Genomic DNA, 16,725 nt, shown 5'->3' with positions numbered 1-16,725 from the left:
GGGGGCTTAGCTGCAGTCCAGTACTCGCCTAAGTTCTCTCACTTGAGGACTTAGCTGCAGTCAGGCACTCGCTTAAGTTTGAAAAAATCCTACCGAGCGGAGAGCAGTCCTCCCACTCGGAGGCTTAGCGCAGTCCAGTACTTGCCTACGTTCTCTCTCTTGAGGACTTAGCTGCAGTCAGGCACTCGCCTAAGTTTGAAAAAATCCTACCGAGTGGAGAGTAGCCCTCCCACTCGGGGACTTAGCTGCAGTCCAGCACTCGCCTAAGTTTGAAACACATCCTGCTTTGCAGCAACAAGGGGCAGGTCGACTACCGCCTCCTCCTTGGAGAGCTTCGCCACAAATACAACACACACTTCATCCTGCTCTGCAGTAACAAGGGGCAGGTCGACTGCCTCCTCCTCCTTGGGGAGCTTCGCCACAAATACAACGTACGATCCATCGCTGACCCGCAAAGACGACGAGGTGCAGGTCGACTACTACCGTCTCCTTCGGAACTATGCCGCAAATACAAAAGTTGTCTCGAATAAAGAACGATTTCCACTCGACGGGGAACACATAAGGATATTAGACGATAAACCAAGTTTGGATAAATCCTAAAGGTTTCCGGACCACAGATCAAAGTACTCGGGCATTCAGCCTGAATGAGTTTAATGGTTACAAAAACCACTCAGCATTCCGAGGCAAATTTAAGGTGAGGTATAAAAGTTTGTTCACTCCGCAGGAGGAGGGCTGGCAGGCTCGACAAACTCATCCAGGTCGACACCGTCGGCTATCCGAGTGGCTGCGCGATGAAAGTCTCCATAAAAGTTCGGAAGTCATGTTTCTGGGTGTTGGCGACCTTAATTGCTACCAGTTTGTCTTGTCGCACCTCCTTGCAATGGACACGAACCAAAGACAAAGCCATGTCACTGCCACACCGAGCAGCAGACTTCTTCCACTCCTGCACTCGGTCTGGGATTTCATTTAGTCGACTCATCAGGGACTCAAGATCATTTTGGAGCACAGCCTCTGGCCAAAGTGCCAGGTCAATCCGCGACATGGCGACCTTCAGTCGAGCCAAGTAGTCCATGACACCGTTAATGCGGGATTCCAGTCGGAGCAGATTCATGGCAGTTTCATCTTTCACATGAGAATTGATTGGATCCAAACCAGGTTCGATCCGCCCAGTCTCCTCCTCGAAGTTCTGGCAAAACACTGCATCACGATCCAAGGATAAGTCAATTTACATACGACGAGTCGACACAAAAAAATCAGTTGGAACACAATGTGCACCTTCAAGCTTGATGAACAACATTTTGGCAAGACTCCTCAGGTAGCTCTCCAGATCGTCCCTCCTGCGAGCAATGCTTTCCATCTTCTCGCCCAGGATGAGATTCTCCTTCTTCCAGCGCAAGCACTCCTTGTTGGCATCATTCAGAGCAGACTTCAGTCTGGTATTCTCTTCTTCCAACTGGCCGACCGAAGCCAGTTTCTGTGCAGCTAGAGAGGTTTTGTCGTCAGCCTCCTTTCGAGCAGCATCCAAATCCTGGTCCTTCTTCACCGTCGCCTTCTTTGCCCGCTCTAGAGCCGCCATCTTCTCCTTCCCCATTGTCGCGGCGAGACGCATACGGAGCGGTGGCGCTGGGGCGAGAGCGAGCGCAGCGGAGAGGCTTGAAGAGGAGAAGAGGTAATGGGCCGGAACGCATTGTTCGGGAGACTCCAGTCCAACGCCTTATATGAGGCCGCTTCCGAGTGGCTAACGGGTAGGCCCAGGCGGCTATGTCAAATCCCGTAACAATCGCGTGCGTGATACGTGGCGAAAAAGGTGGCGCAGGGATCGAGGCGGCTACGCTCTATCCCATCCAATTACTGCGGCCTCCCCAGTCCCGCGCCGTTCCCAAAATTCAGATCCCACGAAATCCGCGGGCAGCAGAACAACTTGTCAAACCAAAGATCTCTTCCGCACCTTCACTCGGAGCCTTTCGAGTAAAGAAACTCACTCGACGAAGAATTAAGAATGGATCAAGGAAGTCGCTGTCAACACTCGGGTTCATTGGTCCAAAACAAGGTATGCTCGCGGCATGAAAAACGAGTCGGAAAAATGCTCAAACCCTGTCCCACTCAAAGCTCGATCCATTCGGGGTTAATGATGAAGCTATGTACCTAGGGTAGGGTCATGGACTTGTCCAAACTGACATACCAAGGACATCTCCAGAAGAAATCATCTTTCAAACGACTTGAAGGTGACTCACTCGACAAACTTGAAGATACTCGACCAAGAAGCAATCACTCGACCAAGACCAAGCCACTCGATGGTCAGGTGACCTCAAGGCGCTCCGCATGCTAATGGTCGGTTATTAAGTAGCTTTTATGGTCATCATAGCACTTTATTACTAGCGTTACCAGTAACGCCCTGCCTTAATGTACATTGAACCCTTTGTATCATGGGCTGGCTGGGGTCTGGGTGCACTCTATATAAGACGCCCCCTCCTCTGAGACAAGGGTTCGCACGCCTATAATTCACACACGCATAATCCAGTCGACCGCCTCCGGGCTCCGAGACATAGGGCTATTACTTCCTCCGAGAAGGGCCTGAACTCGTAAATCTTTCGTTCCTACAACTCCTCTATAGCTAAGATCTTGCCTCTCCATACTTACCCCCCTACATCACTGTCAGACTTAGAACCACGACACCGGTGACCCCCGTCCAACCGGAGGCGCCGGACAATCTGTTGGAGGCGCTCCAAGGTGCCTCCATCGACGAGGGGCACCGCACCATTATGAGTGCGGTGGTCCAGAAGGTTCAGTCTGCCAAGAGCGGACTGACTGAAGCTTGTACTAGCCTTTTAACAGGCTTTGAGGTAAATAAAGAATGTGTAAATAAGATTACCGCATAGAAAGTAGCCCCTGATGCTCTGTTTGGCGTTCGGGAAGAAAAGACGAATAGAGGATCAAATAAAATTCGCAGGAGTCTAACAAAAATGAGTCCATATGCGTATGCAGGCTTCTCTGCTTACGTCCGCCGCACTGACTGCGGAAGTGGAAACGCTAAAGCAGAACCTCAAGCGGTCCGAGCAAGAGCTCGGGCGTGCCAAGAAGCAGCTCGAGGACAATGAAGGTAAGAAATACCTTGTTTTTAAATATATACAAAAAGGTGCAATTGCAAAGAATGACAGGATTATCGTGGCTATTGCAGGGGCCACGTCTGAGGTGGCGACCCTTAAGCAAGCACTGGTCGAGGCCGAGAAGAGGGCGGCCTCGGAGCGCACTGAGTAGGAGAAGTATGAGGCCGAGGTTGGCAAGGTACGGCAAGAGCTCCAGGCTCTCATGGAAAAACATGAGAGTTTGGAGCTTGACTCAAAGACGCGAGTGTCCGAGCTCGCAGTGGCTATTGAAAATGCCAAGTCTGCCAAGGCCGAATCCCAGAAGACCCTCCAGGAGTTGGATGAGGTGAAGAAGATAACGGCGGGTAAGGCATTCTTTATGCAAAGCAAACACATAAACGTGAGTTACTTGTTACTTACCCGAATCCGGAGCTCTCCAGGAGCGTTCGCAGATCTTCCCCGGAGTGTGTCCGATGCCACCGCATTCTATCGAGCCGTGGAGGGCAGCTCGATAGAGAAGGTGTTCTGGTCTCAGTATGCTGAGGCCGGACACCCCGTGCCCCTGAGCTACCAGCTGAAGCAACTGGTCGAGCTCCACAAGGCGGCCGAACAGGCCATGAAGGGCCTCATTGTTCGGCTGTGGCCTGGCGGGGCTCTTCCTGGGAGCTATTTCGGGCTGGTGCGGCGGCTGGTGGAGGCCTGTCCAAGGCTCAAAGTCATCAAGCGCTCCATCTGCATTGAAGGTGCCCGTAGGGCCCTTGCACTTGCTAAGGTGCACTGGGGCAAGCTGGATGCTGAGAAGCTTGTGAAGGATAGGCCACTGCCAGGGAAAGAGCATCGCAAGCCTGAGAATTATTATAAGGATGTTCTGATGGGTGTCTACCTTGTGGCGGATTAATGTTCTAGGGATGTAATTTTTGAGTGAAACTTGCTCGTTTTGTCCTGTGCGCTGAAAACTTGTTCATATGCGCTAAGCAATTCTGTTGGAATTTAAAATATTACCTTCTGTGCGGCTGTTTATCAATTCTGAGAGATGGCGAGTCGTTGGCTTCTACCCCCGTGCCGCTAGTGCTGGGGTGTTCGGGGATAAACCTGAGTGCTCTTTTTCCCATGTTTGGGTCCTTCGAGGGAGGTGCTCAGCCCAACGAACAAGGCAATCAGACTATAATGCGTGAACACTCTCACTTAGCCATAGAATTCAATAATTTTAAATTTCAGCGAAGCCCCTGGTATTCGGAAGACCGAGTTCGGGGCGCTATCCACGCCTTGGCCGGACAGAGCCGGCTCCTCGCCATAAGCGGCATAAGTCTTTAGGGACTCGAAAAACCTCTCGAACAGCGACCAGCTCTCGCTTCATCATGACAGTCAGTTTTAGCTTTCTCCACTGAGGTGCTCGACCCAGCTCAGCTGGGGCACAATCGCAGTGGTTCTCCTAGTGCTACCTTAGCCGATATAGCGGAACGTAAGGCACCAAAACATAGGAGCCGGGCAAACCCAACTATTGACCCAAGACCTGATTCGGAGCCGATGCATATAATGCTATAAGTTCGGGGTGCCGCACTTGTTAAAGTGTTCGGACTTCTCACACCATATTGAGGGGTACTAAAGCCCCTGGCGTATTTTGGCCGTACCAACGTGTACGGGTGCAACATGTCATTAAGGAACATATATAAAGAAAAAAGGTAATGCAAAAATAGACGAAAGCTATGCATTGTTTATTAAAAAGGGATGCGATCAAAGCAGAATGATACAAATAATGCGATAAGTGAAAGGTTGGACTAGTTAACATGTCCGTTCCAGGGGCAAGCTGCAGAATAGTATACGGAATAGGTATACTGCTCGTGATAGAGACCACCTAGGAGTTCCGTAATGCGGCGTGGCTTGTCTGCTTCCCTGGTTCTTGCATCGTTTGTGTGGCAATTGAACTGCCGACAGGCCTTCCGAAGGATGGAGTCCTAAAAGTAAGAGAAAATGAAAAAATCGGCAGCCCCTGGTACGGTTTAAGCCGTGTTTCGGGCGTGTCGTGATGGTGCCCCTCACCCTGTACCCATGGTATTTCTAGAGCGTAGTTATGTACGCGAAGTACTGGCGTCGCCTTTTTGCAAGGGTTGGGGTTGGGGCCGCATTGCTACGCCTGTTCGGATCGTGCCAGGCGGTCTTGTTGTAGGTTACTCCGGGCGCGCTTGACGGTGTCCGGTCGTTTAGTGGCCAGACTGGAGAGCTGCCTGGAAAGGCTGCTTTGTACTTCCGCTGCAAGGGCCGCCGTGTGCTCCTCCATTCGGAGGGAGCGTTCGGTGTTTCCATTGATCGTAATTACTCCTTGAGGGCCTGGCATCTTGAGCTTAAGGTATGCGTAGTGCGGTACCGCATTGAACTTGGCGAATGCGGTTCGCCCGAGCAGTGCGTGATAACCACTGCGGAACGGGACTATGTCGAAGATTAATTCCTTGCTTCGGAAATTATCTAGAGATTCGAAGACCACTTCAAGTGTGACTGAGCCTGTACAGTTGGCCTCTACACCTGGTATTACGCCTTTAAAGGTCGTTTTGGTGGGCTTAATCCTCGAGTGATCTATGCCCATTTTCCGCACTATATCCTGGTAAAGCAGGTTCAGGCTGTTGCCGCCGTCCATAAGGACTCTAGTGAGATGAAAGCCGTCAATAATTGGGTCTAGAACCAATGCGGCGAATCCTCCATGACGGATGCTAGTGGGATGGTCCCTTCGATCAATGGTGATCAGGCAGGAGGACCATGGGTTAAACTTTGGGGCGACTGGCTCTACCGCGTATACGTCCCTTAATGCGCACTTCCGCTCCCTTTTGGGGACGTGGGTTGCGTATATCATGTTCACCATCCGCACTTTTGGGGGAAAACCCTTCTGTCCACTGTTGTTCGGCGGCCGAGGCTCCTCGTCGTCATCGCTATGCAGCCCCTTGTCTTCATTTTCGGCGTTTAACTTGCCTGCCTGCTTGAACACCCAACAATCCATGTTGGTGTGATTGGCCGGCTTTTCGGGGGTGCCATGTATCTGGCACAAGCGGTCGAGTATTCTGTCCAAACTAGACGGGCTCCTAGGATTCCTTTTGAATGGCTTTTTCCGCTGACCGGATTTAGAGCCTCTGAATCCGGCATTAACTGCCGTATCCTTAGCATTGTCGCCATTAATGCGACGCTTCTGCTTGTTGCGACGCGACCTGGCACTACTGTCCCTGGTGTCCGAATTACCAGGGTTCTTGGTCATATTGTTGCTACGAGCAAGCCAGCTGTCTTCTCCCGCGCAAAAGCGGGTCATGAGTGTCGTGAGTGCTGCCATAGATTTTGGCTTTTCCTGTCCAAGGTGCCGGGCCAGCCACTCGTCACGGATATTGTGCTTGAAGGCTGCTAGGGCCTCAGCGTCCGGACAGTCGACTATTTTATTTTTCTTTGTTAGGAACCGTGTCCAGAATTGCCTGGCCGATTCCTCTGGCTGCTGAATTACGTGACTTAGGTCATCGGCGTCTTGGGGTCGCACATAAATGCCTGGAAATTGTCGAGGAATGCGGCTTCCAGGTCCTCCCAACAACTGATTGATCCCGTTGGCAAGCTGTTAAGCCAATGCCGAGCTGATCCTTTAAGCTTGAGTGGGAGGTATTTGATGGCGTGGAAATCATCGCCGCGGGCCATGTGGATATGAAGGAGATAATCCTCGATCCATACCGTAGGATCTGTTGTGCCATCATATGATTCCATGTTTATGGGTTTGAAACCCTCGGGGATTTGATGATCCATTATTTCGTCTGTGAAGCATAGTGGGTGTGCGGCGCCTCTATACTGGGCTATATCATGACGTAGCTCCAATGAGCTTGGTCTACTGTGTTCGGCCCTGCCGAATTTGTGGCCGGCGTGACGGTTACCGTCTCGAGCCATGGGGCGCCACCGCGATCCGTAGACCGATCTTGTTTGCCTTGCCTTGTCCTCCAAAATATCTCGTAAGTCTGGCGCATATTCCCGTGCCTTGGTATGGGGTGCGGCTTGAGTGGAGGGCCGAGAGGCCTCTCTGTTGCGGCCAAAAGGTGGCCGGTCGGCCGCATCAAGTGCTTCCTCCTCTAATCGGGGTAGCAACCTGCGCTTTGGGTAGCTCTTGGAGGGGCGTTCGAGTTTATGCTCTTCGGCCGCAAGGACTTTAGTCCATCTGTCGACTAGCAAATGTTGATCGGCTCTAAGCTGTTGCTGTTTTTTCTTGAGGCTTCTTGCCGTGGCCATAAGCCTGCGTTGAAAACACTCTTGCTCGACGGGATCCTCTAGCATGACGAATTTGTCGTCGTCGAGGCTTGCCTCGTCTTCGGAGGTAGGCATATAATTATCGTCCTCGACCTCTCTGTCAGCTGCTCTCTCATGGGGGCTGGTTTCTCCATCCTCCTGTGCTAAATCTTGCTGGAGGGGGTTTTCTTCGGCACTTTTCGGAGTATTATTATCTCCCGTGCTGGAATCACCGTATTTGTTTTGGCGGGATTTTGAGCGGCGCCGCTGACGCTGGCGCTTAGGCTATTTCTTGGAGGGGTCATCCTCCGCTGTTCCATCGCCATCTCCCTCTTTTGGGGTGTCCACCATGTATATGTCATATGATGAGGTGGCTTTCCAGGGCCTAGTAGGCGCTGGTTCTTCACCATCTCCTTCATCGGCGTCCATACCGTCGATGTCTTTGGAGTCGAAGTCGAGCATGTCGGTTAAGTCGTCGACAGTGGCTACAAAGTGGGTGGTGGGTGGGCTTTGAATTTCTTCATCGTCCGTACCCCAACCTTGCTGACCGTAGTCCGGCCAGGGATCTCCTGATAAAGAGAGTGACTTCAATGTCTTCAGAATATCGCCGAAAGGCGAGTGCTGAAAGATGTCCGCGGCAGTAAACTCCATGATTGGCGCCCAACCGAATTCGATCGGCAGGGGCGCGGAGGGTTCGGAGTCCGGAGAGGAGTTCGGCTCCTTGGAGTCACGAGTCTCGCAGAGTGCGGGGCTGGTGTTCGGCTCAATCGCCGTTGGGATCGCATCCCCCGAGGTGGCGTCCAACCGCCCATCCTCGATCGGCGCAGTTGGCTCTGAATTAAGGGTCGAAGCTGATGCGGGTGCGGCCTCTAGGGCACTGTTCGGCGGCAGAGCTGGATCATGCTCGTCGGGACAGTGCGGCGCGCTCGGCAGTGGCTCGAATCCGTCGAGGATCAAGTCCCCGCGAATGTCAGCCGTATAGTTTAAACTTCCAAATCTGACCAGACGGCCAGGGGCGTAGCTTTCGATCTGCTCCAGACGGCCAAGTGAATTGGCCCGCAGTGCGAAGCCGCTGAAGACGAAGTTCTGTCCGGGGAGGAAGGTCTCACCCTAGACTGCATCACCATTGATGATCGTGGGAGCCATCAAGCCTGACGGCGACGACACAGAGGAACTCTCAATAAAAGCACCAATGTCGGTGTCAAAACTGGCGGATCTTGGGTAGGGGGTCCCGAACTGTGCGTCTAGGCCGGATGGTAACAGGAGGCAAGGGACACGAAGTTTTACCCAGGTTCGGGCCCTCTCGATGGAGGTAAAACACTACGTCCTGCTTGATTAATATTGATGATATAGGTAGTACAAGAGTAGATCTACCACGAGATCAGAGAGGCTAAACCCTAGAAGCTTGCCTATGGTATGATTGTTGTTGTGTATGTTGTCCTACGGACTAAAACCCTCCAGTTTATATAGACACCGGAGAGGGTTAGGGTTACACAAAGTCGGTTAGAATGGTAGGAGATCTGCATATTCGTATTGCCAAGCTTGCCTTCCACGCCAAGGAAAGTCCCTTCCGGACACGGGACGAAGTCTTCAATCTTGTATCTTCATAGTCCAGGAGTCCGGCTGAAGGTATAGTTCGGCCATCCGGACAACCCCTAATCCAGGACTCCCTCACACGTCCTTGGCTGGACCCCAGCTCAGACCTCTGCTAATCCATGGCATCAGTTGTGGTGGGGGGCCCGAGCGGAAAGCGGGGGCGGCCGCCCACTTGGCACTTCTGGGAGCCGTGATGTAAAACCACTTCCGTTGCCATAATTCAGACACATCTGGAAAGGAACCTTTCGGCCATGGAGCTCCTGCCATCTTTCCTATTGATGCACCTTCGCACACTGCCTGTTGCCCCTCGATCATCTTCGGCTTCACTTCAAAGGTCTTGAGCCACAAGCCGAAGTGAGGGGTAATGCGGAGGAAGGCCTCACACACGAGGATAAATGTCGAGATGTGGAGAAAGGAGTCCGGAGCTAGATCGTGGAAATCTAGCCTGTAATAGAACATCAAACCCCTAACGAAGGGATCCAGAGTGAGGCCTAGACCTCAGAGGAAGTGAGAGACGAACACGACGTTCTCGTTGGGTTCGGGAGAAGGGACGATCTGCCCTCGAGTAGGCAGCCGATGCGAAACCTCGGCGGTCAGGTATCTGGCCTGCCTCAACTTCTTGATGTCTTCTTCCGTGACGGAGGAGGACATCCATCGGCCTTGAAGGCTGGATCTGGACATGATTGAAGGTTCGGAGCACCTAACCTGGGCTTGGTGTGATAGAACTCGAGGCAGGGGAAGGATTCGATTGAGCACAGGAGGGAAAAGTAAAAGCCTTGTCCCTTTATAAAGAGGGTGAATATCAAGCGTCGTCTGCGAAACTGTTTGGACTTGCCTATAATCTAGGAGTCCTAGACACGGTTGGGTTACCCACACCCGTACTGATGAGAATCCCATAATAAGGGGACACGATCTCTGCTTTGACAAGACGTGTCAAAAAACTACCTCGCGTTATGTGCGGGGCTAGTTAAAGGAAATGGTTTGAATAAGCACCAGGCCAGGGCATGATGTCATGTTGCCAAAACATGTCAGCATATTAAAGATTTGTGGAAATATTATTCTCTCTACGGTGGTATGTGGAACTTATTTTGCAGGGTCAGACACTATCCTCGTATTCAAATTCTTCCGTGGTGTATTCAGAGGAGGAACCCGCCTTGCAATGCCGAAGACAATACTGCGCGCCGGACTCATCGTCATTGAAAGCCTGGTTCAGGGGCTACTGTAGGAGTCCTGGATTAGGGGGTCTTCAGATAGCCGGACTATCTCCATCGGCCGGACTGTTAGACTATGAAGATACAAGATTGAAGACTTCATCTCGTGTCCGGATGGGACTCTACTCGGCGTGGAAGGCAAGCTAGGCAATATGGATATGAATATCTCCTCCTTTGTAACTGACCTTGTGTAACCCTAACCCTCTCGGGTGTCTATATAAACCGAAGGGTTTTAGTCCGTAGGACGACAACCATAACATACAATCATACCATAGGCTAGCTTCTAGGGTTTAGCCTTTCTGATCTCGTGGTAGATCTACTCTTGTAATACCCATATCATCAATATCAATCAAGCAGGACGTAGGGTTTTACCTCCATCAAGAGGGCCCGAACCTGGGTAAAACATCGTGTCCCCTACCTCCTGTTACCATCCGGCCTAGACGCATAGTTCGGGACCCCCTACCCGAGATTTGCCGGTTTTGACACCGACAGGGCCCGACAGGCCACGCGTGATGGGACCGGGTGACGGGCTGGGGCCCACCGCCGCGTGCCCTCAACCCAAGCGCCAGATTTATTACAGTGTCCGAGGGCCGGTTGCTCTTCCCGGGGCAGTTACTGCGCGTGTACGTGCGCACTTATTACGGGATAGTGGAACGGGCGCGTGCATACGATCCCACTTCCCCATGTTCAAACCGAGGGTCATAAATTGGGGGGCAGGGGGGCGGCGGACATTATTCTCGCTCACGCCCTCCTGTCCCTTTGCTCTCGCTCCGCTCTTTGCAACTGACGCACTACGGCGCCCGCTGCTCCGAGCAGAACTCCTTCGCCGTCCATCTTCCTTCTTCTTCCTTTGATCATGTCGCTGCCATCAGGCTCCTGGATGGGTTCGAATGTCAGCTCCAAGGACATCACCCAACTCCGGGCGACGCGGCGCCTGCCACGGGAGACGGACGTCGGCGTCCGCCTGTCGCGCGGCGAGCAGAGGCCTTAACCCAAGGGGCAGGAGCGCGTGGTCTTCCTCATGCACTTCGAGCGCAGATTTGGGCTGCCGGCGAGCACCTTCTTCCGCGCGTTCCTGGAGTTCTTCGGGCTCCAGTCGCATCATCTTGGCGCCAGCGCCATCGTCCAGCTCTCCGGTTTCGTCACCCTCTGCGAGGGGTACTGGGGGTTGAGCCTATGATCGACCTCTGGGCGCGCTTCTTCTCCTTGAAGCAGCAGGGCCTATTGGCCAGGGAGTTCACCGGTTGCGGCTCCGCCGTCATCTCGAAGCGGTCGGGGGCGGATTTCCCCAAGATCCCGCTGGAGGATTCTGACAAGAAGTGGCAGAACTCCTTCTTCTACATCCGCAACCTTGGTGCGGATTGCATCAACCTTCCGGCCTTCGCCATCGCACCGCCGCGGGCGAAGACGAACTGGGGCTACTCGCCCAGGCGCTCGTCGCAGGATACCGTCAATCTCTGCGAGCGGTGACGGTGATGAGGACGCAGGAGGTGCTCACCGGCACCGACCTCCTCACCACGTTCATCATGCATCGGGTCCTTTCGCTTCAGGGGCGCTCCTGCCTCATCGGCGAAATTGTTAGCCTTCAAGACCCCAACCGCATGGGGTCGACGTGGCTGTCCGCGAAGCAGATCGCGCGCGGCGTGAATGACATCTCCAGGGCCAACCTTGGGGAGGACTGGCGGTTCGGCAAGGCGCCGTACAACCAGTCGAACCCCGCGCCGCAGGTGAGTGTCTGGTCTTCTTACTTTGCCGCTGCACACCTTCTCATCCGTCCTGACGCGATGCGGGGGGTACTTCTGAACGCGATTCAGCATCCTTACGCCAGGGCCCCGTCGCAGGTGGCGCTGGTGATGCCAGAGGAGCCCGCGGCTCATGGTGGGGAGGAGGAGGCCGAGTCCGACGCCGGTGCTGGGTGTCGCGCGGGTAAGTCTCATGTTTTTCCTCATGTGTCTTGAATTGCTGAACGCGGCACAGAACGGTCGGTGCTGACGCCATTTGTCGGTGTTGTGGCGTTGGGAGGGGGAGGCGGCGACGCGGGCAGAGCCGGGTCCTCGCATGGGGCGGCGCCGAGCTGCCCGCATGGTAAAGTCATCGTCGCGCCGCGACCCCGGGCCTCGAAGCGCACGGCGGACCCGACCGGGGCTGGGAGGCCGGCCAAGAGGAAGCGCAGCGGCGGGCACGGGAGGCCAACCCTGGTCCCTGTCTTGGTGGGGTAAGCTTCATCTCTCGTTTGCGCTCAGATTTTTTTCTTGAGCTGGTCTTGTTTCTTTTCTGCTCATTCTGTCTTCGTCTTCAGGTCGCCAATCACGCTGGCGAGGGCGGCGGCGGAAGCCGCGACCGCCGAAGGGGCCGCGTTCTGCAGGTGGAGGGACGGGCCGACTCGGACCTCGGCCTGGATCCGAACGACGCCAAAGCCTTGGCCTGGCGGGACAGGAACCGAGCCGAGGCACAGCTGGAGGCGGCGTCGGTCTGTGCTTGGACTGACGCGGCGACGACATGGGCACGAGCCGGCCTGGCGCGATATGCCGGAGGGCATGGTGTGGCGGCGACGGTCTTTGAGCCATCGTCGGTGAGGGAGCGCGGCCGTGGAGGCCGGGCTGAGGTGGTGGTCCCCGACCAGGAGGTCATGGAGGTGGCGGATGACACCCCTCCGCGGGATGACGTGGTTGAGTGAGCGGGGACTGATGGTGGTGGAGGCGGCGTCGTTTTGGAAGAGACGATGCGGCCGGCGGTGTCGGAGGCGCCGCCAGTTTTGGAGGAGGCACCGCGGGCGGCGGTGCCGGAGGCCACCCGGGCAGCTGGGCCAGAGACGGCGACGCAGTGCATCTCGGCATCCGGGTCGTCGTCGGCTCTGGGAGGGGCGTCGGAGGAGGTGCTGGCCGCGTCGCGAGCGGCCAGTGGGGAGTACGCCTTGGTGCCCCGGCAGGGAGGGTGCCGAGCTTCCGTGCTGCAGCTAGCGTGGAGAAGAGGCGCCGTTGTCTTCGGGCCTCAGACCCAGGAGGAGTAGGTGTTGGACGCCGTCAACCGCCGCCTGCGACGCCGGACGGAACGGCTTGAGGACTTCACCCAGGCCGAGGTGGAGCGGACGCACGACCTGGAGCGTGCCATTCTGGTATGTCTTGTTGTAATTTCTTCTTTGTGGGGGCGCGCCAGCGCACCCACTGGGTGTAGCCCCTGAGGTTCGGGCCAACTACGTAGTAGTTGGTTCGAATCTTTAGAGTGTTGGCCTTGTTCTGATTTCTGCTTTCTTCAGCATCTCGACGCCTTCCGGGTCGCCGCCTACAATCGTCTCCTGGGCAAGCACCGAGAGCTCATGGAGCAGCTTGCCGCCAACGAGGAGGAGCTCCGCGTCGCTGCAGGTATTCTTGTGCTCTTTTCTAGTGGGGGCGGGCTAGCACACCCACTGGGTGTAGCCCCCGAGATTCGGGCCAACTGTGTAACAGTTGGGCCAAATCTTAAGTCTTGCTTTTTTCTTCTGCCGAGTCCTTCTTTTTCGCAGCCGAGGTGCTGTCATGGCGGAATCGTCTGCTCCAGGCCGGTCATCACTACGACCGGCTCATTGCCGACACCGGCCGTCTTGGCGTCGAAGCGACGCAGGCGAGGGCGGAGGTGGCCGCAGCTCGACGGTTCTCGACGAGGCCAACCGGCTGCATGAGCAGCTGGCGGGTCACAAGAGCTGCCTCAAGGCCGATGTGGAGCTCCTTAAGGCGGAAGCCTCCAAGGTGGTAGAGGCACAGTAGGCCCTGGTGGAGGCGGACCAGCACCGCGGCCGGCTGGCCGACGACAAGGGCTGGCTCCAGGCAGAGGTGGATCGCCTGTGGGGGCAGGTCACCATGGCTGAGGGGGCCCGTGAGGACGAGGCCCATCGCTGCGAGGTGGCCGAGAAGGCGGCCGAAGACAAGGACGCCGAGCTGAAGGCGGCCCTTGCCAAGGCGGCCGATCTGGAGAAGGCGCTCGAGGAGCGCGACCGCGCCATCTAACGGGAGCGGCGTGGTACGTTGCTTGAGGCACAACACTTGGAAGAGTCCTTCTCCAGTAAGTGCATTTTCTTGTCGTTTGCCGAGTCGGGGTCCGGCCTTTCTTCCTTGTTGTTCTTCTTCTAACTCGCTTCTTCCTTTGCGGCAGGGGCCTTCCTGGAGACGCAGCGACCTGACATGCGTCGTTGGGTCCGGGACGGATCCGCGGGTGGCCTAGACCTTCCCGGAGATCATCGCCGCCGCTGAGGCCCGCCTGCAGGTCCTGGGAACGCAGTTGCGGCAGCTGTCCCAGACCGGCACCGCAATGACGATGGCTCTATGGCTGGACTCCGTCCAACCGAGCAGCTTCTCACGCCTGGTGTGTTGGTTGGAGATGGGGCCGGACCGGCTTGGCGAGTGGCGCATATCCGCCGCTCATGCCGGTGCTGATATGGCGCTCCAGTTCGCGCTGTCCTGGCATCCGGACCCGCAGCTGGACGCGTTGATGGGCTAGCGGGCCAATTCGGAGCAGCACTTGCATGAGCAAGCCGGCCGGATCACCTCCCGGGCCAGCTACATTGCCGAGTTCGCCTTCCACGACGAGTTCCATCCAGAGCGGACGGAAGATGGCAGGGCCATGGACAGCGACGACTATAGCTTGCTCCTCCACGGTCCGGATGGGAGCTCGAAGGAGACGAGCGTCTACCGCAACACGGGTGCTGAGGAGGACACGGCGCCTTGCTGGACCTGGAGGCCGCAATGGGAGAGCCGTTGACGTCGCGGCGTGGCGCTGGAGATGCCTGAGACACTTTGTGTAAAATCTGGTAAATAGCAGGTCCACCCACCCACTGGGGGGTTTTAGGGTGTAATGAACTCGGGCCGTGGGCCTTTTCTTAAATACTTGTGTAGATGTCGTGGGTGCTTTTGCTTTTTTGCCTTCCGTTTTTTGGACCAATTTTATGCACTTTTCCTTTCTCAAACCTCCCCCCGTGAGTCAGATGGCCGAGGCTCCGGTCCATGACAAGGAGTTCGGTTCTTTGAGAGGAGCACGCAGGACTTGGGTCCCTCGAAACATTGAGCGCGAGCGAAACACCCACTGGGTCGGCTGGCGGCAATCCGGCGAAGCCGGTTGGCGAGCAGCCGGTCGTGCGACTGTTCATTTGATGAATGGTGGGCCGGGTTGATCGACCCGGTAGCCTTTGACTTAGTGTATGAAGCGTAAAGGAGCTTTGGCCCGTTGTGCTTGCCAACCGACAACCAAAGCTGGATTTGTGGCTTTAGGGTGAAGTGGGGGATCGCGGAATCCTAACTTTATCAGGAATCACCAAGTAAGGCGGCAGGGTGGTGACCGAGCCAGCCAGCCCCCGAGCCCCCGGGTTGAGCGAGTCGGACCGGTGGCCGGGTTCAGTGGTATAGTGATGCAAAAATAGGGACACAATAAATTGGTCGACAAAAGGCAGCCCCCGAGTCTTGTTCGGGGACCCCATGGTATCATGCGTTTACAAAAGGCGATGATACATACGCTCGTGCAGCTAACTGTAAAACGGGCGGAGGAGTTCCGCTTTCCACGGCTGGGTCGTTTCTTCACCGGCGGTGTCCTTCTTGCACTTCTTTGACTTGCATGCGTCGATGAGGTAGTAGGCATTGCGGTCGCAAGGCCCTGCTCATGATGAATGGGCCCTCCCATGGAGGGGACATCTTGTGCTGGCCTGCCTGCTCTTGGACGACTCGGAGGACGAGGTCGCCCTTGCGGAACGTGAGGGGCTTAATCTTCTTGCTGTGGTAGTGCCTCGGGCCTTGCTAGTAGATGGCCGAGCGACTGAGCGCCAGGAGGCGTGCTTCTTCGAGCAGGTCGATGCCATCTTCACGGGCTTCTATGGCTTCAGCTTCGGTGTACATCGTGACGCGCAGCGAGTCGAACTCGACGTCGGTCGGGATGACGGCTTCGGCTCCGTAAACGAGGAAGAATGGGGTGAACCCGGTCAACCGATTCGGCATGGTGCGTAGACTCCAGAGAACGGCTGGCAACTCGTCAAGCCAGCCACCGGGTGAGTGGATGAGTGGCTCGATGAGTCGCGGCTTGACGCCGGACAGGATGAGTCCATTGGCCCGCTCAACCTGCCCGTTGGATTGCGGATGCGCAACGGAGGCCAGGTCGAGGTGGATGCCGGAGACAGAGCAGTATTGCTCGAGCGCGCCCTTGGCGAAGTTGGTGCCATTGTCGGTGATGATGCTGTTCGGCATGCCGTAGCGCACCGCTATGTCCTTGATGAACCGGACGGCTGTTGGTCCGTCCAGTTTCTTGATTGGTCTTGCCTCGATCCACTTGGTGAATTTGACCACTGCCACCAGCAAGTGCGTCATGCCGCCTCGAGCGGTTTTTAAGGGTCCCACCATGTCGAGTCCCCAGACCGCGAAGGGCCAAGCAATCGGTATGGTGCGGAGTGCTGACGCCGGCTGGTGGCTGCATTTGCTGAAGCGCTATCATCCCTCAGACCTCAGGACGAGCGACTCGACATCTTGGAGGGTCGTGGGCCAGTAGAAACCGTGGCGGAACGCCTTGGCCACCAGGGATCGTGATGCTGCGTGGTGCCCACACTTGCCCTGATGTATGTCAAGGAGGATGTCGATACC

Source organism: Triticum dicoccoides, chromosome 5A (genome assembly GCF_002162155.2).
Source record: "Triticum dicoccoides isolate Atlit2015 ecotype Zavitan chromosome 5A, WEW_v2.0, whole genome shotgun sequence".
NCBI classification, from domain to species: Eukaryota; Viridiplantae; Streptophyta; class Magnoliopsida; order Poales; family Poaceae; genus Triticum; species Triticum dicoccoides.
Note: the sequence above shows the minus strand (reverse complement) of the source record.